Below are 23,437 nucleotides of genomic sequence, written 5' to 3' on the forward strand. Positions count from 1 at the left end.
GTTGGATCTTTTTTAATCATTTAATGAAGAAATAATATCTATGAAATATGCATTTATATTTTTATGTATTTGTTTAGTAGTTGCATTTTTTTCAATAATTTTGGAAAACAAAGAAGCAAAAGTTAATATATGTTTTCATCTTGGATCTGATTCATAATATTTATAGGCTTTAAGTTTTTTGTATAGTGGATATTAAAATTCTTTAATTCTTTGTAAATGTAGTAGAGATTCATTGAATATGGTTAATGTACATTTTTTAGTCTCATTGGTTTGTTTAAGATTCATTTGGTAATTAGTGCATTTTGTTATATCTGATTCATTTGGGAAAGAAATAAATTCAAAAGGCTAAAATTTCTCTTCTCATTGAAGGGAATGAAATTAGAAACCAAAAAATCAATCATTTTTCATTATTGCAGTGAATAATAGCTGGGATTTTGGGAAAAAGTATTCCAAAGGGCTGAAAATCTGTTTCTAATTGATTGAAATTAAATTGGAAACGCACCTTTTGAAGAAAATCTGCTCAAATAGGGCTGATATTTTGGGATAAAAGAAATTCAATGTGCTAAAAATACTCTTCTCATTGAATGGAATGAAATTTTAAACACGAAAATCAGTCATTTGTCATTGACAAAGTGAAAGATGGCTAAAATTTTGGGCAAAAATTAATTCAAACTTAATCTCATTTATCCAGAAAAAAAAGAAAAGCAAAGAAATATTCAAGAAAAGAATATTATGGGCTATCAACAATTATGATTAAGAATATTATGGGCTATCAATAATGGTAAATTTGTTTTTGAAATTTTTTTCAGATATAGAAATTTGCTGAATTTAATTCAGAATAAAATCTTATAATGAATATTAGTTATAATAATTTTAATTTAAATAATATAATGATCTATTAGTTTGGTATTTATTGATTTAATTTTTATTAAATGATTAATATCTAAATGTATATTAATATTACTAATTAGGCAGATTATATAATTAGGAACATTATATCCTAATAATTAGGCAATATTAAAATAACAATAATCTAATATTACTTCTTACATTATATATGGAAAAACTTATAATTTAAGATATTTTGTACTGATATAAGAAAAATTCAATTATATCAATTCAAACTAATCATCAAAATTTCCTATTTGAAACAGTCAAAACTAATTATGTATAAGCCATATTGTGTTCTTAACTGCAAAATTAAAAGTAGCAACAACATAAAGCTTTATCACAGTAAACCTTATTGTTGAATAATGGATTGTTGGCAAAATAGACTAAATGGAGTCTTGTTTTTCAGAACCAATAATCCTCATTTTTTAAAGATAATTCTTGATGACACCATTTCTGCTGCGAAGCTTGTAAGAGTGCTTTTTTCTGTCATTTTTTTTTTAATTGATGTAATTTTCATTTATGCATATATTATTTCCCACTTTCTTGATAATCCTTTTCCACAAATTTTGCATATTTTATTTCAAATAAAATGTGCATTTTACTTCCTGAATTTCTTAATTTATTTTATTCATTTTTGTTTGGATATTTTTTCTTTTTAGGGTATTCCAAATAAATTCATAAGGAATTATGGACATAATCTGTCAAGCCAAGTAACTCTGAAGGTTTCTAGTGGGGAAAAATGTCAAGTAGAGATTGTCAAATTTGAAGGTGAAATCTAGCTACAAAATGGATGGCGAGAATTTGTTGTCTTTTACTCCATACCAACCAGATCCTTCCTAGTTTTTAAATATATGCAAACAACCAAAGCACATCGAAGAGGGAAAATTAATATTGTCAAAGTATAAGTGTTTGAAACTAAATGCTAACAGTAAAAAAGAAGAGAAGAAAATTAGAACAGTATCAGAATAAGCAGAGAATATTGTTCTTCAAAAATATTTTCAAGAAATCAATGGTAGGATGGATATGATCATGAGAAGAGAATTTATTCATCATCATTGAATCTTCTTCTTTTGGTCGTGCTTTGTTCATCATTATTTGCGTCTTCATGAACAGTATCATTTTCCTTGTTTACATCCGTAGTTTCAGGTGGAAAAGCTCCTTGTCTTTCAGATGCTCGGATGCTGCCAGTGGTGCTTCCTTGGTTTGACTCCTAATATAAATGAATCTGATTAGAATTGGAGAAATTTGTCTACCAACTGAAAATGATAACATCAATTTGCATTGCAAGTTATTGTGCAAAGTGATAACATATAATGAAATATGTTGATAGAATAGTAATATAGACAAATATGCAGTGGTAATATATGATGACATATATTGATAGAGTAATCTAACCAGGTTTGTTTGCAATTCTCGGGCATGCTCCAATCTAAAACTTGAAGACCCATATTCTAGTTGCAAATTTGGGTAGGATATCTTCATGATGCTGTAGGCCTTTAATCTTGAATAAGAGTCTCTGCCCATAAAGATCTTTGATCAATTAAGGAACATCAGTTGTTATGATGTCCTGTTCTTCTAGCAGCTCAGATGCTCGTTCTCCAGGGAATCTCTCAGCTTCCATGTCAAACAAAACAAATATTGCAGATCCAGTGGGATCAACAACCTCCATGTATATTTCATATCTGAGATTGAATGGCATTTGATAGCTTTTATGAGATGAAAGGAAGTTTTATGAGCATTTTTACAAAGAACACGAAGTTGAACAGTATTATAAAAAAAATTGGCAAGGTAACTTTGTCATACATGATAGTGAAAGAGTTCCATTTTGAGAGACAGAAATCACACATCTGTAAATCCTTCATTGGTGGAAATTTTTGCTTGCATGTGTCACAAAAAGCATGACACCAGCCAAAAAAATTATTGATTTCTACAACTATTGCTATGACAGTAACATAATCAGCCTAAAAGGAAGCCATATAAAATATTAATCAATAACAGCGAACTAATATTTTATAAGAAAGAAAAACGTATGTGATACTTACCTGGGAAGTACTGCCGCCTTCCAAATCTAACAACTGTTTGATAGTTTTTCTGTTGATGTAATCCTCGTGTATGAATTTAAGCTCATTTTTCAACTGGGGCTCTAAAATTCTAACAGGGAGGTCTTGATTTGAAAACTATGAGAAATGTAGAGTGGTGAGATACTTGTTATGAAAGAAAGAACAATTGTTAACTTAAGGAAATGGCATATGATCTTTCAATCATGGAATTTAGTTATGGAATGTCAATATTGACATAGATTTTTGTCGCACTTGTGCTTGCAATTGTTATTTGTCCTATATATATATATATATATATATATATATATATATATATATAAGAAGTAAGATATATATATTGTTGTTTTGAAGCCTAAAATTTTCATATTACCATCATGTTCAGAAATTGCTGTGGAAGTTATGCACAAAATGAAAGGGCCTAATTCAACTTCGTAAAAAGTGAAGTCAAATGTTTCGGCCACTTTTTCTGAAAGCATAATCTTCATTACTGTAGACCTATTATGTCATTGAAAAAAAAGAATGAAGTTATTAGGGACAAATATTATAGTTTTTCACATTCATGTATATAAAGAATGAGTTATCAGAAAATTTCAAGAACAATTATGTTCATTTTCTTACTCATCTGTGAGCAGCTCAATATCTCTTCTGTATCTGTTTATTCCAGCAGCTTCGAGTTTCCGAACTCCATATAAACATCCAATTTTATATATATATATATATATATATATATATATATATATATATATATATATATATATATATATATATATATAATTAGAGTTGTTATTCATCATAATTGTATAATAGTATTTACATGATAAGAAATATGAGTTGGTAATAGAAGCTATGGGTTGCAGTATCTGATAGAATTCTATTGTCATTTATTCTTTCAGCAATTGTTGTTTGTGTGGCAAAATGGAATCCATAAGTGGGAATCCTTACTAATGAGTCTTCAATTCTTGTCAGCAACATATTTCGGAGGAAGATTATTTGGTAATCACTTGCCAATGGTTGGAACTCACCTATGCTCTGAACAACTTTGAAATTTTTTATATCAAAGATTAGGCCTTCGGAAAGGAGTTGTGTGAATCGGGGAATATGGTTCTTTGTAATTGTTGCATGCATCATTGTTCCCTAGAATTAAATGTGTTTAAGTAATATTTGCAAGAGAATAAAATTAGGGGAAAAAGACAAAGTGACAAAACATACCTATTCATCAAGTAATATCATATCTCGGCTCAATACAATTTTGTCATCATTGTGGTCAAATGCAGTCCATATTCTACAAACACGGACTCATACCATCCAATCATCTTTTGTAGAATTGATGACAGTGAGCAATGAGTAAGCCATCTGGAATGTAAGATTTTTTTGCTTAGTGATGCAGTTAACAGTCATAAAATTTTAAGTAATGAGTACAAAAGACTAAAGAAGAATAAATAATACTAATTCTGAATTTAACTTTATCATTAAAAAAAAGAACTAAAAATTCTGTAAGGTTACATGGTTCCAAGAATCTTAAATTCTCAAGGTTTGCCATCAAGAAACAGAATAGGCTTTGAATCACATATATCAAATATAAATTCAGGAAGATCCTGTGGATAGTGTTACAGTTATTTTTAAGCTGCTATTATGAGGGGAAAAAAAAGCAAGGACAGTTAATATGAGACTAGAATGCCACAACTAAATAACTCAAACTAATTTCACAACTTATCTAGAATCCAGTTATCCGAGCAAAATGCATCTTATGTAATTTCATTTAAACCAATTTATGTGTTTACAATCAAACTAATTAGTGGATAAGAATTGAAATTGCAATTCATATAAAGTGGATCGAAGGAACCAAACTAATATCTAGTTCTGTGTGTTAGCCAATCATCAATGAATATACTTCATTATAATAGCCTATTTGATTGGAACTCCTTAAACTTTATTCAATTGTTATTTCAACCGATGAACTGAATTGCAAATTCAACTAAACATAATCAAATATAATGAATATGGAAATTAATTAATTCCTTTTTTATCCCCAAACACAGTCAAAGAGATATCGCATTAAGGGGCATAATATAAATCCATATAAAAAAGCTTTCTGCTACCAAAAACACAATGATAGACACAGTTCTTGAATGGGATGATATCAGAACTTAGATTTTGTGTGTTTTTTCACTAAATAAAATCACCATGTGATGGATGCCAGTGACTTTTATGATCCATATGGATGTAAAACTCCATCAAGAAGTAGAGGATTATAATGATTGTTCATGGATAGATAATAAACAATGATAAATATTTCAATGCTTCCTCAACATGGTCAAACTTTCTTCTTAAAGAAAACGAAAAAACCATTTGTTAGATCATATGGCAATCTAGTGCTATTTGAAATGAACAACTAAAACATTAATTTCTTGTTGGGCAAACTCATTGCATTAGAAATTGTCCAAAACATATTGTAAATAAATACAAAGGTGGAAACAATTTGGATTAAGAGTAGAAAATAAAGAAGGGACAAGAGAAGACGGATCTAAGAAGTGAGGACTATCTTTAAGTTTAGTGTTGGAAAGTTTTGCGTATATAGAGAGAAGGAGTGAAACATTTAAAAATTATAACTATTAAAAAATGAAAGAAAGAGATAAATACCTCAGAGGCTGTAAAAGTCACAGTTGCAATCTATCTCCAGAAGCAGGAATGAAGAAGCACTTTCCTGGTAATAATTTCTTGAAAAGTGCCTGGTCAAGTAAAATTGAAGAATTGGAATCTCAGAATTTTGTGGTGAGTGAAACAGTAAACTGACAGGAAATTTGAAGGAATGAGTACAAAACAATAAGCAATGAGATGAAGTTAAAAGAATGGGGGAAACCTTACCGAAGCTGTAAGCGAAATAGGTGGACTTAAAATAGAGTTCGGCAACTTGATGTGCAAATTTTGAATGTTTGTATATTAGGTCGTGAAAGGATGAAGTAGGGAATCGCAGCAGGTGAGTGGAAAAGAGAAGAAAATGAAATAATAGAGTTTTTAAATGCATCAAGAGTAAATGGATGCTTTAACGTGATTAGTGGAATACGAAGAGGTAGAGTATGTGAACAGTTATTGTAGGCATTTTTTTAAAAAAAAACTACTCTGCTTCCCCCACTTAATGAATAACGCAACTAAAAGCAGATAATAATTATTGAAATTAATTTCATAAACAGAGACAAAATTAAAGTTAAATAACAAATAATTGTATACAAAGTAAATGTGTTCAAGCTGAAAAGCATACGGTAAAAATAAGAAAAAAAATATATACATTTCCGTGGAGAGAAGAGGTAAAAGAAGAGAGAAAAGATAAGAATATGCCTTGAGTATTTATATTGACACAATTAAAAGAAATTATCATTATCAATTACATTTTGAATAATTAAAATATCTAATATCCATAATTAAGTTGCAATTACGAATAATAGAATAATTAAGGGTTAATGCAAACTTGAAAAACAGAGAGAAAGAGAGGGAATTGAGGGAGTAGAAGGTGACCCCGATGAATCATAATTTTAAGTATGAATTACAAAATGGCCACCGATGCTTTAATGAAGTCTCTCCTAGTTTTAGCAAGCCACCCCTTGACTCTTAATTATAAAAGAGAGAGATACAAATACATAGGATAGATGCAATTTCAGCAATTTTGCCTCTCACTACTCAGAAAATATTATAAAAAAAAGATAAATAGCAATACATGTCAGAGAGACCTCCTCACAAAGATGAAAAACTTTCTCACTCCCACAGCCTTATTATAGATAATAGATAGATAGATAGATTAGGAATGAATTTAAAAGGTTATTTTTATGGTTGATAGAAAAATGATTTAGCCACCCTCTAGATGGATAAGATTTTTCTCTATTTAATGGGTAAATACTATTCGTGGAAAGGTAACTTATCTATTTTGAAAAATGTGAGAATATGGATAAGTTGGTTAATGAAAAAATTGATCAAATTTTTAATAATATTTACCTACAAAAGAACAAGCCCTAAAGGATTGGATTGGATCCAGGTTCGGTAATAAATACATGTGTATGTTTGGGTAGATGGACAAAAATTAGATGTAGTTTGATGGAAAGCTTTAGTAAAATTGTTATTTTTAAAATCAATTTTATAAAATTTTATGAAACCTGTTGTTTGGGAAAGATATTTTTGATGGTTTTAGCAAATATGAGTATCACGAAAAAATAGGTTTTATAAAAGTCATGGAGTCCGGCATTTTTCTCAAAACGGAATCTTCCAAGTCCTCTTAATCAGGTATGGATGCCCCAAATCTTTTCTAATCTTATCTGAATCAACTTCCCTCACCCAATAACAACTCTAGTGAAACATGTTTTGGCAAAATATATTTTTACAAATTATGATTTTAAAAATAATTTTCCATACATCTGTGTAATCAAACAATAGCTTATCAGGTATAAACACCTAGATATGTTTTAACATGTTATTACTTTCTAATTCTTCAATTTACAGGACATATAATAAAATTAAGAGTAAATAACAAAAATTCTTTTGAGATTAGGGGTGACTTATACTTACATCTAATAGTTTGAGAAACCTATACTTACCCCCAATAGGGTTTAGTTTTATCCAATACTTCAACGCATAACTTAACAGACTGTTAATTAAATTCTTAACCTTAAATAGGATCCAAGGATATAAAAAAAAATGTGTATCCTCCTCCCCACTCAAGAGCAATTTCAACTTTTTATATGAGGTAAATGGTTTTACTAACTTCATCAATTTAACTCGATGTAAGTATAGATTTTAGAAACTATTAGGTGTAAGTGTAATAAATGAAAATTTTGGAGGAATTTTTGTAATTTAATTTAAAATCAATTATATATTTTTATTTATTTGAATGTATGCCTATAATAAAATATGTAACTTATGCAAATTTAGGTCAAATTCGAGCATAAAATCCTCAAATCCAAATCCAATATGAAAATTTCAACATATTGAAATAAGAATATTGAGATCGATATATGGTAATACAAAAAAAGATAGAATAAGAAAGGAAGGTATTTCTGAAAAAGTAGGATAGCACCGATTGAGAACAAGTTGAGAGATGAATTAAATGGTTTGGACATATACAATGCTGGCTAAGGGATGCTTAAGCTTGAAGAAGTGATTTGATATATAGAAAAAGAAAGAAAGGAAGAGGTAGACCAAAAATTATATTGGATGAAGTAATAAAGAGTGACCAAATATCCCTACATCTTTCAGAAAATATGGCTCTAAACAAAGCAAAATAGAGGAAAAGGATTCATAGCCTCAACTAGTTAAGTCGAAATTTGAAGAAAATATAGGAAACTTTTCCATCTTTAGCTCCAACAATATGTCAAAGGACTTATTGCTCTATTTGTTATTGTAACCTTTATATACATTATCTTGACCACTCTTCACAAAAGATAGCTCACAAAAAACCTTATTTTTTATAGTGCGTATATTTATTTGCACCATATTCCCACAACTTGTGGGATCACCTAGATGGATGCGACGTAGATAAACTGGATGGATGAAAAAGAATAACTTTGGATGGGTTACCATGTGACATTTTACAAGCTGAATAAAATTTATAAGGATATAGCCTAAGTGAGCTGAATGAATTTTGTAAAGATATAGGTCGAGCAATGTTAACTTGAAATACCAAGTCTGAAGTCACCGCAATCCAATAACCTAAGAGAATGAGATCTTGAGCTTAGTGGCAAGAGTTGCAATTTAATGAAGAACACGAGCGGTTACTGTAGTAAGGAAGGTGGAAATCGTAGAATATAACTATTGGAACTATCAAAAGGAGGCAAACCTGGACAGTTAATAGCAATACAGGTGGATGGTTATCTTACCGTTAAAAATATATTTGTATAAATGCTAGAATATAACTCTAAAAAAAAAGGAACTGTAGGTAATCAAATACCTATCATTTATCTATATTTACCTTATTTATCTAGTTTTTCTTTAGCTAGTAGTTCTTAGCCGAGATTTTAGCCCTAGTTACCTCCTCCTCCTCCTTCAAGAAGATGACGCTTCAGTAGTAAAAGTCTTTGAAACTCAAGATGGTAGGGCTCATACTACCATCTTTCCTCTTTTCTATTTTAGAGATGGCTGCACCCTTCAGCCGTAGAAAGGACCACTAATAATATCTACCAATTTGTTTGCTATATATGATGAGAAAGGACTTTGAAATCAGCCTTATCTAGCCGACCTTAAAGTTGCTACTTTAGTTCTCAAGAAAATAAAACAAAACATCTTTAGTATTATCCTATATGTTTTCTCTTAACTACCAACATAATGGTAAAGTAGAATTTTTGTTTAATAATATTTTTTTAATACTTTATTCTGAGAATAAGTTGATTTCAAATTTATTTCTGAGATTATCATACCAACACAAAATCGTGGGTTTGTGGGTTGAACCCACGATTTTATGACCACGTGTCCCAACCACCCCACTATGTCCAACCACCCCACTATGTGTCCCACGGGCACTGCCATGTGAAATCGTGACTTGAAGTCACGATTTCAAGAGGTGTTCTTCCACATGCGGTCCCTTCTTGTTCCCCATTTCATCGACACTTCGCATCTCTTTCTCCTTCGATTAAAGGCATCCGGCCCCCTTCGGTCCATCCTTATTCCCCATTTCTCCAACATTGCCCTCCCCACCCGACCCCACCTCTCTCGATCACCGACATCTGACTCCCTCCTTCGGTCGACTAGTGTCTCCTCATCGAATCACCCACCATTCGGCCCCACCCCGATCAGATCCCCCGCCTCTGGCCCCATCTCAATCGGATCCCTCACCTTCGGCCCCATCCAGGTTGGATCACTCCCTTCCGATCCCACCTCGATCGGATCCCCACCTTCGGCCCAACTTCGATTGGATCACTCTCCTTCGGCCCACTATCTACATCTCTGGCTGGCATTGTTGTTCCCCACCATACAACCTCTCTAATTTTTTTTTTAATTTTATAACTTATTTATAAAAAAATGGTAGATAAGAAATATAAAAAAAATTAGATCTAGATGGTAATTGATGTTAGTCAATATAATGTTAAGGCATAATGATTAATTATAGCTGATCATAGTTGACTAATTAATTCTTAGTCAAGGTAATGTATTTGGACAATACTGCAATAGGATCTAAGTGTCGAACCTGTATTTGGACTCATCTTTGTTCGAGATTAAAATTAAAATTCAAATAAACTCTGAATAATTGAAAAAAGAAAATTGGCCAACCCGATTGATCGGGTGAGACCGACCGGCTCGATTCAGACCAGTCGATCGGCTCAGACCGTCGGTCAACCACAATGGCATGCTTCCAAGCCATTGTGGTCGATCGGCCTGAGCGATCAAACTCAACCATTGGGCTCAATCTGAGGTGGTCGAGCTCGATCAATCAAGTCGATCAACCAAGCTGGTCAATCAACCGGCCTTTGTAGGCCGGTCAACCTCCTTAGTGCAATTTTTTTAAAAAGTTTTTTTAACCTTAAATGCTTAAAATACTAGCAGTGGTCCAGTCCATTGAGCCCAGTGGTCCAAGTCGGTTGATCCAGACGGTCTACCTCCAAGGCCGGTGACTATGCTTTCCATTTTTTTTTCTTTTGAACCATAAAATCCTAAGAATTAAATGCAGTGGTCTAAGTCGATGGATCCGACTGGTTGACCAATAGGGCCAATGAATGCCAACTCATATACTAGAATATAAAATTATTTTTAATTGAGATGAGATTAATTGAAACATAATAGTTTACACGAAATCTTAAGTTCAACATAAAATCGATTAGAATACATGATTTCATCTAAAATTGGAGCACCAAAAAAAAGCTAGATATGCTTACAACAAACCGAAGTATATTAATCTAAAAATAAATGAAAAAGATGATACATCATCAAATGGAGCCTCAAATACTTCAACAAGAAGCTAAAGCCTAATCATTCGCTACAGGATCCTATGAGGGTGAAGGGAACTAACGATAAAAATGTGGTATGACCTGATCGAATTGTGCAAATCTCACGTCCATTCGGACATCCATATATACAAATCCCTCTCTAACAGATATATCTAGTACATCTATGCGAGTAGACAATGCATGCAAATCGGAAGACTGCTGATCAAACTATGCAGCATGTCTAGGCTGGTCTCTGTTGGTGAGCTGACCATCTCCTTCACTACCACTTTCTTCTTCATGCACCTCGGACAGACGCCTTCATACCCCATCAGTAAATATATATCCTATATGTCTCAAAGATGTGCGACTGTAGGTGTTAATAGATTTGAGCTTAATAATTTCATCATCATCAGTGATACAGACATTAGATGCCTCGAATATAGCAATCATAATAGCTCCATAGGGCAAAATGGTTTTGGAACTTAGAAAATATTCATTCATATAATACATCATTAAATATGGCAAATTAACCCTATTATCTGAAGAAGCAATTTTAGGAGATAAATATCTAAATATGATACATTATCTCCATGACCTTCTCTAAATAGAAATTAAATATAAAAATATGATGAATTAATCTATATTCAAATGGTAATAGATGTTCATTAGGTTTAGCGGTCCGACTTAAAGTGTTCTCCTCAAAAATAATTCTAATATAGGTATGATAATCTAAACCTCAATGATTCCAACAAATAGTATTGAAATAGCTATCATCCTCTGATAGAATATCCAAAATTTGACCAAGAACATTACAGTCAAACTCGATAACTTATCCTTTCATGTATGATGAAATAGAACAAGCTTTACTATTAAAACAAAAATTATTATAAAAATACTTAACTAGGGTAGGATATGTTGGCTTGTTGAGCATAATCATAGATAGCCAGCCAATCTTTTTGATCAAAAAATCAATTCAAAAATCACTAAGACTATTTAAATCCACTATTCTACCTCCTACAACTTTTCTTCGATAATAATTTGATTAAAAATTTTCACTACACTCATTATTTAAAAATAAATCCTCTTCATACCTACATAATGGTTGTTTCCCTTTTTCTACTTGAGCCTTCTTTTCTTTTGACAAAACTCCATCTTTTTATGAAGCCATTAAACTGATTCTAGGGTGGGGATCAGGATTTATGGTTGAAATGGACTAGAATAGAAGAGAAATTCTAAAAAAATCAATGGAGAGCAAGGTGTTGGTTTTTAGGTGATTAGGCATGCAAAAAAAATTTTGTTGGTTACTTTAACCTAGCGGAAGTAGATATGAAAACTATTTTCATATAAAAGCATGCAGATCAAATCTAAATCACCTAAGGATTGATTAACATAAATAACTAAATTTCATAAATAGATTTGAAATCAAAATAGAAAAGGAAGATTGATTATACCTGAATCACAATCCCTCTTCTTACTTGGATCGGATCCTGTGGATGCCTGGAGTTTCTGTCATAACCGTGCTGATGTAGGACGGATATACAGATGAAGATACAACTAACTTCTTCTTCCTTTTCAGTTATCAAATAATAAATAGTAGTAAATCTAACAAGATCTAAACTTTTAAGGAAGAAAAGTATTAATTAAAGTCGGTGGATCTTTTTAGCATGTATAGTTGTCCCTTTAATTTTAAGAATCTAGGATCGAAGGTGATTGAGAAATCTTTTTTTTGATTAGGCTTTGCAATTCAGATATAAAAAAATTTAAGAAGATAAATTTTACTTACTAACAATAATGATCTTCTTAATAGATCTATGAAGATTCAGCTCAGATGATTGTTCGATTCGATCTTAAAGAAGTTCAATTGCTGTAGGTGGTTATGATTCCAATCCATAGTAGAACTTCATGAATCCAGAATTAAGATACTTTCAGATGTTACTCCAAATCGGTATCTCGGATAGTAGATGGTGTGTGGAGAGGTGGTGGTTTTTTTTTTGATCTTGATGTAGGGATGAGTGCAAGCTCAGAGAGAAAAACTCAGAAGAAGAGAGGAAGAAACCAAGAGGGGGAAGAGGATCTCTAGATTGGAGAAACAAGTAATTGCTCTAATTTCTTTTTTATTTCATTCTCTTTTTAGTCTAAAGCCTTGTGGACTTTTATAGACTGAATAAATCTTATTCAATAGTTTAATTTTAAATCTAGATAAGATAATAAATTTCAAATCTAGATAAGATAAGAAATTCTTGACTTCAAATCTAGAGACTTATCTAAAAAAATATGATAAATTAAAATAATATAAAATAATTTCAAAAATAAAAAAAATCTTTAAATCCACATGTCGACTTCAGGTTGCTGATTGCACCGTCTTCATTGATAGACATGGAATTTGGACTTGGATGTGGTTCCTTGATTTGTGTGGTGCCAATACAGTTCCTCCTTTTGGTAATTTTCATAGCGTAGGCTAGAGAATTGGGACTCTTCTTTGGATGGCATCAGGGGTCCATCAAGGCTCCAACTCGGATGGTGACGTAGTGCAGAGGTGGCATCCAAGTAGCACATATCGCAGTCTGAAATAGTAGCTGCTAACATACTAAAAATAACAACTTATTAAAGTATAAGAACTCTTCTTAAAGTAGTTAGGCCTGATTTAGTCAAGCCAGATGGTAACTTGCAAATTGGTGTCCGCATCAATTCTCCTAGGGTGGGAAAAATTCAGCTCCGATGAGTACGATCCACTGTGGCTCTGGAATTGTTCAAGCTGATCTGGATCGATCCGTTGCAACTCTTTTCAGATGATCCATGTATTCTTGAATTCAGATCGGCCTTGCCATCAGACTAGATATCATTGATATCCATATCTTCTAGTTGACATAACTTGCTCATCTAAAATCTTATCGATGCGATCATATTTTTTTGGACTAGTGGGCGGTGGACACTTAGAGTGGGGTTCACTCTCAAGAAAAGGATCGGGCTTAAATGGATCATTAGGTATCGTTATTGGCTCCTTGTATTTTATTAAATCTGATACATTGAATGTTGAGCTTATGCCATAATCACATGGTAAATCTACAATGTAGGCATTTGATCATAGTTTCTTTAAGATCTTAAAAGGTCCAGCTCCTCGTGCATGGAGTTTCTTAATGGTTTCTAATGGAAACCGCCCTGGCCTTACTCGAATCATAACATAGTCTCTCTCAATAAAGTTAGAAGATCTACGATGTGAATCTGCAAGCTGCTTATACATTTGATTGCTGACATTAATTTTGCTTTTAATGTGTTCATGCAGATCCTTAAGATTTTGTGCAAATGATTCTGCATTTTTTGATGACCTAGCATGCCATGGTAATAGAATTAAGTCCATTGATTTATGGGGATGATAACCATATACAACTTTAAATGGCATCTTACCAATGGTCCTATTGACAGAATCATTGTAAATAAACTCAGCTCATGATAAGATTCAATCCCAATTACTGATATGTTCTCCTACCAGACTCCTAAAAAGGTTGCCTAAACTCCTATTAACGATTTTAGTTTGGCCATCAGTCTGTGGGTGATATGTAGATGTGAAATTGAGTTTCATTCTTAACAAATGCCATAAAGTTTTCCAAAAATAACTTAAGAATCTGACATCATGGTTTGAAATAATGGACTTAGGTACACCATGCAATCTCACAACCTTATCTAAGTATAAGCAGCTACTCTGGATGCATCTGAAGCTTTAGGACATGATAAAAAGTGGGCCATTTTCGAAAATCTATCTACTATAATACAAATAGAGTCATTCTTACGGATAGTTTAGGACAAGCCTAGAACAAAGTCGATGCTAACATCTTGCCATGAACGATCGGAGACAGACAATGGCATGTACAGGCTAGTATTTTGTTTAGGGTGTTTCGCTACAGCACACGTACGATACTGGGCTATGATTCTCATGACATCTCTCTTCAAAATGGGCCAGTAGAACTGATTTTGCATAGCTTCAATCATCTTATTCTGTCCAAAATATCCAGTTAGTCCTCTCGCATGTAATTTTCATACTAAAAATTCTCTTACGGATGTCCGTGGGATACATAGTCTATTATTTCTAAACAAGAATCCATCCTAAAAAACATACTCACTAAGGTTTCTAGATGGTCCTTGTTGTAGAGTAGCATAAATCTTTTTAAAGTTAAGATTGTCAGAATAATTTTTATTTAACTTCTCAAATCCCACAACTTTAATTCTAATGGCAGATAAAAGAATGACTCTACAATTTAGAGCATCCACAACTTGATTTGTAGATCCAGCCTTATGTTTCAATACAAATGTATAGGATTGAAGAAATTCAACCCACTTTGCATGTTTATGGTTCAGTTTCTTTTGTGAATTTAAAAACCTAAAGGCTTCATGATCTGTATACAAGATGAATTCGAAAGATAATAGGTAATGCCTCCAAAACCTGTCTGTACTATCGCATAAAATTCTTTATCATATATAGAGTACTTTTATTTAGCCTCATTCAATTTCTCACTGAAGTATGTGATAGAGTGGCGCTCTTGAATCAACACTCCTCCTATTCCTATATCTGATGTGTCATACTCAATCTCAAAAACTTTATTGAAATCAAGTAGTCGTAGGATAGGGGTTTGAGTCATCTTATCCTTAATTTTTCAAAAAGCTTTATCAATTGATTTTGTCCACTCAAATACTCCCTTACGGATACAGTTTGTGATAGGAGCCATAATTGAACTGAATCCTTTAACAAATCGATGGTAAAAGGTGGCTAAACTATGAAAACTTTGAATATTATGAATATTCTTAGAAACTGGCCACTCTACTATAGCTCGAACCTTTTCGGAGTCTACAGTTATTTCCTCAAACATTACAATGAATCCTAAGAATACAATCCTATTAGTCATGAAAGCATATTGCTTAAGATTTGCATATAAACTCTCGATTCTAGGGGTCAAACAGACTTGTCATGAATGGCTAAGATGGTCCTCTCTTATTCAACTAAAGATAAGGATATCATCGAAGTATATGACCATGAATAATCCAATGAAGGGTTGCAATACCTGAGTCATAATCTTTATGAAAGTACTAGTTGCATTGGACAAGCCAAATGGCATGACCAACCATTTATATAAACCATCTTTCATTTTGAAGATGGTTTTCCATTCATCTTTTGGTCTAATTCTAACTTGATGGTATCCACTCTTAAGGTCGATCTTAGAAAAGATGGTGGAACCTGCCATCATATCGAACATGTCATCCAATTAGAGTATGAAAAATTTATATTTGATAGTGATTTTGTTGATCACCTTACTATCTATACACATCCTCCATGATCCATCTTTCTTGGTCATCACTAATGTGGGCACAGCGTATGGGCTCAAACTCTCCCTAATGAATCCTCTGTCTAGTAGCTCCTTAACTTTCCTTTGCAATTCAGCATGCTTAATTGGATTTAATCTATAGTGGGGCAAGTTTGGTAAGGTAGATCGAGGGACTAAGTCAATCACATGTTGGATGTCTCGCATGGATGGCAGTTGCTCGGATAACTCTTCAGGAAAGACATCCTTAAACTCTTCTAAAAGGGTCCCTACTTCTAGTGGATATTTGATTTGGGGATTTTTAGGGGGTTGTTTGCACGTTAAGGCCCAAACAGGTGTTCCATGCTCGATCTCCTTTTTCAGATCTTAAGCATTAATCAAATGTAAGTTCTTCTTTCCATTACTCTCTTTGTGTCCTTTGGGTGCCTTCTTGGGTGTAGTCTTTGGTTGGACAGCTTTAATAGTGATCTTCTTATCTTTGTCCTTAAAACTATACGAGTTTGACCTTCCAAACAATGTTACATCATGGTCAAATAGCCATGGCCTTCCTAAAATAATGTTGCTAACCTCCATTGATAGCACATCGCACCATACCTTATCTTTATATGAACTAAATTGAATGGGGACCGAACACCTTTGATGTAATAGGGATGGATGATGCATCCACCCACGAGACCTTATATGGAGTCGGGTGGCCTACAAGAGTTAATCCTAGTCAGGACACGACATCAAAAAAAAATATATTGATGCAACTTCCACTATCTAAGATAACTTTACAGGGCTTACCTTGATACTTGATATAGATATGAAAGATAGCCATCCTTCTCCAGTCCTCACTCTTCTTGGGTTGAGCTAAGACACACCTGACAACTCCCATTCTCTTTTCAGGCTCTAGTCCTAAGGTTTCTTCAGCTTCCTTAAATTTCTCGATCAAATTTGAGTCTGGTTCATATACTTCCTCCTTTTCAGATCTACTACCTCAAGCTTGTTAGTCTCAGGTTCAAGCTCATCGATAAAAAGGATGCGGATAGGGCACTGAGCTGCTACGTGACCAAATCCTTGACACCTAAAGCACTTCATGACTCTTGGTTCCTTTCCTAGAATGCTCTTACCCTTTTCTTCTTTCCTTACTGGTGGATTAGGGGTTGGGTTCTAGGGTCTCCGGATAGGGGTCTGACTTGATCTTGACCTAGATCCTGAGGGTATTGATCGAACAGGCTCGATCCTTAGAACTATCGGATGATAGTACCTCTCAGCATCGTGGGCTATTTGGTATGCATGATCTAGGATTATAACTTCATACAAATAAAGTTCACGCTGCAGTTCTTCACATAGCCCAGCTTTAAATCTAGAAAGGATCACAAATCTATCCTCATTAACACCACACCATATCTAGAATTCATCGAATTTAACTATGTATTCTGATATGGGTCGGCTACCTTGGAATAGTCGTTGCCATTGGTCCATCAGTCACTGCCTATAAGACATGGGTAGGTACTTCTTTCGTAGTTTCTCCTTCATCTCTACCCAAGTCTCTATAGGTTCATGCCTATGGTGTTCAATCAGGACCTGAACATTGTGCCAGTACAGCTTAGCCAGACCTAACAGTTTCATCTTAGCATACCGAATCTTCTTATCTTCAGTCATATCATACTACTCGAAGAAGTGGTCCATGCCCGCTTCTTAGTCTAAATATTTTTTTGGCTCTATATATCCATCAAAGCTAGGTGCATCAACCTTTGCACTCCTTACTATTCGATTATCTAGGTCAATAGGTTCACGCTGGGGTCATTCTTCTAGATGCTGACCTACTTGTAGATCTAACCTTAAACCTTGAGGTGGGGTCTACTCAGTTTGGGCTAAAGGCACTGGCAGGGTCTCTAGGTTTAATTCTGTAGTTTGATTCCTTCGAGCATCCTCTAAGTCTCCTATTCTTTGACCATAATTCTGCACCAAATGGGTCAAGTTGTTTAGCCTCTCTAGGATGGCCTCCATCATAGGATTACTGCTTGGACTTGATTGATCCGATATGGGTGGGTACTTAATTTTAGCTCGGGTATGTATGTAATACAATAAATCTAAGGGTTATCTGGACCTAAAGTTCGATGCACAATGAATCAAACAAAGCATAAATTGAATTTACTGCCCAATTCTGTCAACCAGCCAGGTAAGGGGTATAGTTGTGAGAACCACGAGCTAGCTTTGGCATTTGCCTCTTAACCACTTGCCTTGGACATCGGTTTCGAGAGTGGATTGTAGACTTGACTCACACTAAGTCTCAACGAATCACACGAATTGACTCAATTAAATCCTAGGACTGACGTCTAATTAATTTTAAATTAAAGTTTTGGGTTCTAAGACGTAAGTTAGTGGTTTGTGGGCTAAAGAAGGGTGATAATCTCCACCTTATCTTATAATAATGGGTGTGCCCTTAATTAAGTTATAAACGATGTAATGCAGCACAACCAAAATTTCAGCAGAATAAGTTTAGACTTACGAGTTGAATTCACAAATGATCTTGATCTTATCCTGGGATCAAACAATCAGGGTTTAAAGCCCTATGAATCTAGTTTTCAGAAAAATAAGTTTTATAATTTTTGGATTTTTATTTAATAAATTATTAATTTTCATTTATTGCCTGTATAGAATAGAGTCCTACACACGAACAATAGGGTTTTCAGATAATTTTGAAAAATAAAATGATAGAATTTCAAAGAGAAATTTTAGGGGTGGATTTCTTATTGAATAAGATCTCTAAAGTAGTAGAAATTATATTTTTTTAATTTTTATATGAATAAAAATAAATTTCTCAAGGACTACTGCTCGAAATAGAAAATAGTGCAGAACGCAAAACCTAGGGCTTTGATACCAATTCTGATGTGGGACGAGTATGCAGATGAAGATGCAACTAACTTCTTCTTCCTTTTTAGCAATCAAATAATAAACAGTAGCAAATCTAATAAGATCTAAACTTTCAAGGAAGAAAAGTATTGATTAAAGTAGGTGGATCTTCCTAGCATGTATAGCTGTCCCTTTAAGTTTAAGAATCTAGGATCGAAGGCGATTGAGAAATCTCCTTTTTGATTAGACTTTGTAATTCAGATTCAGATCTAAAAAAATTTAAGAAGATAAATTTTACTTATCAATAATAACAATCTCCTCAATAGATCTATGAAGATTCAGCTTAGATATTCGCTCGATTAGACCTTACAGAAGTTAGGTTGCTGCAAGTGGTTGCGATCCCAATTTGTGGTAGAACTTCATGAATCCAAAATTAAGATACATTCAGATGTTACTCTGGATCGATGTCTTAGATAGTAGATGGCGTGCGAAGAGGTGGTGGTTTTTTTCTTTTTGATCTTGGCATAGGGATGAGTTCAGGCATAGAAAGAAAAACTCAGAAGAAGAGAGGAAGAAATCAAGAAGGGGAAGAGGATCTCTAGATTGGAGAAGAAAGCAATAGCTCTAATTTTTTTTTCATTCCATCCTCTTTTTAGTCTAAAGCTTTGTAGATTTTTATAGACTGAATAAATCTTATCTAATAGTTTAATTTTAAATCTAGATAAGATAATAAATTTCAAACCAAGATAAGATAATAAATTTCAAACCTAGATAAGATAACAAACTCTTGATTTTAAATCTAGGAAGTTATTTAAAAGAAACATGATAAACTAAAATAACATAAAATAATTCAAAAAATAAATAAAAAATCTTCAAATCCATATGTCGGCTTTAAGTTGCTGATCTGCGCCGTCTTCGTTAATAGATCTAAAATTTGGACTTGGATGCGGTTCCTTGATTTGGTGGCGCCAACACAGTTCCTCCTTCTTTTGGTCTTCTTCATGGCACAGGTTAGGAAATTGGGACTCTCCTTTGGGAGGCATCAGGGGTCCATCAAGGCTCCAACTTGGGTGGTGATGTAGTGTAGAGGTGGTATTCAAATAGCATATACAGTAGTCTGAAATAGTAGCTACTAATATATTAAAAATAACAACTTATTAAAATATGAGAACTCTTATTGATGTAGTTAGGCCTAGCTTAGTCAAGCCAGATGGTAGCTTGTAAACTGATGTTCGCACTACACGCAAGCATCCGACCTCTATTGGTATCCATACGGAGATATCCTGATCGAACACCAAGGCCACCAAAGTACTAGCATCTTACAAGTCTCGCTCCTTAGCTTGGATCTAGATTTCTTCTTTTAGATCTCGAAAAATAAGGCTGCAGCACGAACCTTTCGCATTGATCTGATGGAATCTGAACAGAATACCTAGAAGAGGAAGAAGAACTTTTCTTCTTCTCTTCCTCTATCTCTAAACTCTCTCTATCTCTATTAGATCTGAAAAGGAGGTGGGCATTGAGATGAAAGATGGAGAGAAGGGAGGCGTGGATCTTCTTTTGCGACAAGGAAGACTAGCACACAAAAATCTCATGCATGCCCTATATCCCTCTTAATTTTTGTCGCACAAAATAAATCTAACACCCCACTTCCTAATAAGATCAGATTTTCATCTTGATAAAAAACTTTTTTAAATCAAATTTAGAAAGAGATATGTATGAGAGAGAGTCCCAAAAAGGTGGGGCGCCAATTATTGGCACCCCCTCTCTTTTCATGCACACAAACAAGGATGCACGCCCTCTCCCTTCTCAGCATGAAATAGGAGAGAGAAGCCTAGTAAAAGTGGGCTTTAGCATTCTAATTAAGTTGGGTTTTAAATTTGATTTGATTCAAATCCGATTCAAATCTAATTCGAATCAAATTCGAAAAGCTGTCAAACCTAATCCTATTAGGCTTTGAATCCAAGTCTGTCTTGGATAATTAAATTTAATGAGCCTTAAATTAAATCAAATCTAGTTAAATTAAATTTGATTTAAATTAAGTAAGACTTGATCCATAATTTAATCAGGCCCAATTATGTTGCAACACTTGCAATTAAGTCTCTTTGCTAATAATTAGCAGTTACTAAATATGTAACCCTTACGTAATTAGCAGTTTCTAATTTAAACTATCAATCTAATTGATAATTTGATTATGATCCAAGCTATTGATCAGGTTGTACTCTTTTGTATATAATCCCTCAGATTCTATTTTGTCTGGTAGCGAGACATATCGTAATTTCCATCACAGTATCATCGAAACTCCTTTCGATGGGTCAGAATGATTCCAACTCAATCCAATAAGAAATGTTGATCCAAAAATGATCATAGTGAGTTCTCACAATCTATCAGTAATATCTAGCAGCACGTAATGACAATCCAGTAGAATAAAAAAATCTAAACTCGTAGGTGTAGTTATCGTGTGATCAAGTTCCTCTATTGAAAATCTTGACAGGATGCAGATCATAGAAACTTGTCAAATCCTAAGTATCCATCATATGCAAGACTTAATTAGCTTAAGTTCAATCATGATCCCCATGAAAACTCTTTTTCATTATCATGATACTATGGCCATAGACTTAAAGACTCAGTTTCTTAAGACATAGAGGATTACTTCTCAACTACTAAGGCCGATAGATCTCCTATAAGTGCACTCCTACTTCTACAGTGAACCTACTGCAGCCAACGAACATCGCAAGGCTCTGAATGGCTAGGGACTATATTTATGTATTGTTAAAATATAGCAACCTCACTGTGAGCAATCGAGGCACCGCAGGTCAAAGAACTATTCACACAACTATAGTATTGAGATAGTCACTAACGAGTGAGTAAGCATCCATGTGACTTCTCATTCTTGATCATGCTTAGTATCATGTTCTCTAACAATCACTTGTACTCTCACTCCAGTGTCTCCACACTGTAGACTCAAGATTCGTCTATCCAAAAGAAAATGATCTGTGCACCAGTCTAGTCGGATCAATCACCGTCTCCACGATGATCATTGATTAGGAGTATTTAGGAATTAATCTATAATGACAGATGTTTTAAATTCTCAACTCTTTGAGAATATGTATCATTGACCATTAACTCTTTGAATGATTCTAGGACATATTACTCTAAAATAAAAATAATTATCTATAATTTTTAATTTTAATAAATCAAGTATAAACTTATATCCTAGAAAATAATAATGTATCAACCAACAATTGGCTTTTCAGATCACACATCTAACAATATCTCACTTGACCTAAAGCTAATTTGTCCAAACCTAGGTCCCATCTTCTCAAGATGGACTTTAGTCTTTAGCTGGCTACATGGCTTAGTTAGTAGGTTCACCATGGTTCTATGGGGTCTACTCTCTTCACCTTGACATCTTCTAAGTCAAGGTAGATACGTATTATTTAAAGTCCTCTTTTCCATATGCTGGGCATTTTGGTGAGACCAAGGCTCCATTAGCTAAGAGCTATGGTACCAATATTATCACTATGACGACATTTTATGACATCAATTGCAACAAAGATACTTGGACCAGAAGACATTACCTAGCATCTTTAGAAACGGTGACTAACTCATCTTCCATAAGACCTACAATGATTGGTTATTTGAAACTCTTCCAATCTACCAATTCCCACATTGCACACATACTGATGTAGACTCTCTACCATCAGTGTTAGATATAAAATTTGAGCACGTGTACCCATGAATCCTGCAACTAAATTTTTTTTTCAAAAATCAAAAATAAATTTTTAGTGCTTCTCAAGTACTTAAGGATGTTCTTTATATCTATCCAGTGTCATACACCTGGATTCGACTAATTTCTACTCGTGATACTCATAGCAAGATCAAGTCAAGCATATTACATGGCATTCATAAGGCTACATAAGGGATCTAACCCATAAGCTAAATCTCCTCAGATGTGTTTAGACACATCTTCTTAGAGATATACATGCCTTGCCTAAGGGATAGAAGTCTCCTTTTAGAGTTTTCATGCTGAACCTCTTCAGCACCTCCTCTATGTATTTTTCTTGTGAAGGATCAAGTATCCTATCAGATCTATTTCTACAGACCTTCATTCCTAGATGGTTTTCTTTGATCTTTCTGGAGGATTTATTTGATAACAAACTTTTTAACCGAAGTCAGCATGGTAATAACTTTTCCAATCAAGAGAATCTCATCCTCCCACTGACCCTTTTGAAAGCTTAAGGTTTCTCCTTGTTTTGATGAAATCAAACTTTTTGATTGCATCAATCTAACTTCGAGATGGTTGCATTAATCCAAAAATATATCCATGCAGCTTGTAGATATTGTGATCTCCATCATCGAAAGTGAAACCCATCAAGCTACTCCACGGAGATATCTTCCAAAGATATCCATTAAGAAAATAGTTTTTCACATC

General features: G+C 33.7%; 1 long non-coding RNA gene across 1 annotated transcript; it reads right to left on the reverse strand.

Annotated features, from left to right (window-relative positions):
• Positions 1–1,709: 1,709 nt before the first annotated feature.
• Positions 1,710–5,951, reverse strand: LOC109506273 (uncharacterized). The gene is made up of 5 exons (XR_012136439.1): positions 5,817–5,951; positions 5,592–5,680; positions 4,161–4,304; positions 2,287–2,573; positions 1,710–2,101 (listed from the first exon to the last, which is right to left on the reverse strand). It is a non-coding gene; the product is annotated as an uncharacterized lncRNA (long non-coding RNA).
• Between the last annotated feature and the right edge of the window lie 17,486 nt (positions 5,952–23,437).

The sequence above is a fragment of the Elaeis guineensis genome, chromosome 13, assembly GCF_000442705.2.
Source record: "Elaeis guineensis isolate ETL-2024a chromosome 13, EG11, whole genome shotgun sequence".
Classification (NCBI taxonomy): Eukaryota; Viridiplantae; Streptophyta; class Magnoliopsida; order Arecales; family Arecaceae; genus Elaeis; species Elaeis guineensis.